General features: G+C 42.3%; 1 non-coding gene across 1 annotated transcript; it reads right to left on the bottom strand.

The window, feature by feature from the left end:
- Positions 1 to 422: 422 nt before the first annotated feature.
- LOC112793202 (small nucleolar RNA R71) lies at positions 423 to 526 on the bottom strand. Its single transcript, XR_003197908.1, has one exon. It is a non-coding gene; the product is annotated as a small nucleolar RNA R71 (small nucleolar RNA).
- Positions 527 to 2729: the final 2203 nt, after the last annotated feature.

The following is a 2729-nucleotide window of genomic DNA, read 5'->3' as shown; positions in this document are numbered from 1 at the left end:
AAATTTTCGAACAAGAGAAGGAGATGGCAGCCGAAAATAATAATAATAATGCAAGGAGAATGCTTGGTGACTTCACAAAGCCAACGTCCAAGTTTGATGGAAGAAGCATCTCCATTCCTGCCATTGGAGCCAATAACTTTGAGCTGAAACCTCAGCTAGTTGCCTTAATGCAACAAAACTGCAAGTTTTATGGGCTTCCATCTGAAGATCCTTATCAGTTTTTAACTGAGTTCTTGCAGATCTGTGAAACTGTAAAGACAAATGGAGTTGATCCTGAAGTCTACAGACTCATGCTTTTCCCTTTTGCTGTAAGAGACAGAGCTAGAATATGGTTGGATTCACAACCTAAGGATAGCCTGGACTCCTGGGATAAGCTGGTCACTGCCTTCTTAGATAAATTCTTTCCTCCTCAAAAGCTGAGCAAGCTGAGAGTGGATGTTCAAACTTTCAAACAAAAAGATGGTGAATCCCTCTATGAAGCTTGGGAAAGATACAAGCAGCTGACCAAAAGATGTCCATCTGACATGTTTTCAGAATGGACCCTATTAGATATATTCTATTATGGTCTCTCTGAATTTTCGAAAATGTCATTGGACCATTCTGCAGGTGGATCTATTCACCTGAAGAAAACGCCTGAAGAGGCTCAAGAACTCATTGACATGGTTGCAAACAACCAATTCATGTATACCTCTGAGAGGAATTCCGTGAATAATGGGATACCTCAGAAGAAAGGAGTTCTTGAAATTGATGCTCTGAATGCCATATTGGCTCAGAATAAAGTGTTGACTCAACAGGTCAACATGATCTCTCAAAATCTGAATGGATTGCAACATGCATCCAACAGTACTAGAGAGGCAGCTTCTGAAGAAGCTTATGATCCTGAGAACCCTGCCATGGCAGAGGTTAATTACATGGGTGAACCATATGGAAACACCTATAATCCATCATGGAGAAATCATCCAAATTTCTCCTGGAAGGATCAACAAAAGCCTCAACAAGGCTTTAACAATGGTGGACGCAATAGGCTGAGCAATAGCAAGCCATATCCATCATCTTTTCAGCAACAGACAGAGAATTCTGAACAAAACACTTCTAATTTAGCCAATATAGTCTCTGATCTGTCAAAGGCCACTTTCAGTTTCATGAATGAAACAAGATCCTCCATTAGAAATTTGGAGGCACAAGTGGGCCAGCTGAGTAAGAAAGTCATTGAAACTCCTCCCAGTATTCTCCCAAGTAATACAGAAGAGAATCCAAAAAGAGAGTGCAAGGCCATTGATTTAGTCAATATGGCCGAATGCACAAGGGAGGAGGAGGACGAAAATCCTAGTGAGGAAGACCTCCTGGGACGTCCCTCAAGCAAGAAGGAGTTTCCTATTAAGGATCCAAAGGAATCTGAGGCTCATATAGAGACCATAGAGATTCCATTAAATCTCCTTCTGCCATTCATGAGCTCTGAAGACTATTCATCCTCTGAAGAGGATGAAGATGTGACTGGAGAGCAAATTGCTCAATACTTAGGAGCTATCATGAAGCTGAATGCCAAGTTGTTTGGTAATGAGACTTGGGAAAGTGAACCTCCCTTGCTCATTAGTGAACTGGATACTTGGATTCAGAAAACTCTACCTCAAAAGAAACAAGATCCTGGCAAGTTCCTAATACCTTGTACCATAGGCACCATGAGCTTTGAAAAAGCTCTATGTGATCTAGGGTCAGGGATAAATCTTATGCCACTCTCTGTAATGGAGAAGCTAGGGATCATTGAGGTACAACCTGCCTTGTTCTCATTACAATTGGCAGATAAGTCATTGAGACAAGCTTATGGAATAGTAGAGGACGTGTTAGTAAAGGTTGAAGGCCTTTACATCCCTGCTGATTTCATAATCTTAGACACTAGGAAGGAAGAGGATGATTGCATCATCCTTGGAAGACCTTTCCTAGCCACAGCAGAAGCTGTGATAGATGTCAACAGAGGTGAGTTAGTCCTTCAATTGAATGGGGACTACCTTGTGTTTAAGGCACATGACCATCCCTCTGTGACAAAAGAGAGTAAGCATGAAGAGCTTCTCTCAGTTCAGAGTCAAGAAGAGCCCACACAGTCAAACTCTAAGTTTGGTGTTGTGAGGCCACAACCAAACTCTAAGTTTGGTGTTAAGACCCCATGTCCAAACTCTAAGTTTGGTGTTGGGACTACACTAACATTGACCTGATCACCTTGTGGCTCCATGAGAGCCACTGTCAAGCTATTGACATTAAAGAAGCGCTTGTTGGGAGGCAACCCAATTTTAATTATCTAATTTTTATTTTATTGTTATTTTGTGTTTTATTAGGTACATGATCATGAGGAGTCACGAAAAAAATCATAAAAATTAAAAACAGAGTCAAAAACAGAAGAAAAATATTTTTCACCCTGGAGGACGCACAGGCTGGCGTTCAACGCCAGTAAGATGCATCTGGCCGGCGTTCAACGCCAGAACAGAGAACCATTCTGGCGCTGAACGCCAGAAACAAGCAACATTCTGGCGCTGAACGCCAGGAATGTGCCCAGAGAAGAAAAGCTGGCGCTGAACGCCAGTAACAAGCATGAAACTGGCGTTCAACGCCAGAAACATGCTTTACATGGGCGTTGAACGCCCAGAACGTGCACCAATGGGCGTTTAAATGCCAGAATGGTGTGCAAAGGCATTTTACATGCCTATTTGGTGCAGGGATGGAATTCCTTGACACCT

The sequence above is a fragment of the Arachis hypogaea genome, chromosome 3 (assembly GCF_003086295.3).
Source record: "Arachis hypogaea cultivar Tifrunner chromosome 3, arahy.Tifrunner.gnm2.J5K5, whole genome shotgun sequence".
Taxonomy (NCBI): Eukaryota; Viridiplantae; Streptophyta; class Magnoliopsida; order Fabales; family Fabaceae; genus Arachis; species Arachis hypogaea.
Note: the sequence above shows the minus strand (reverse complement) of the source record. Positions and strands in the feature narration are given on the sequence as shown.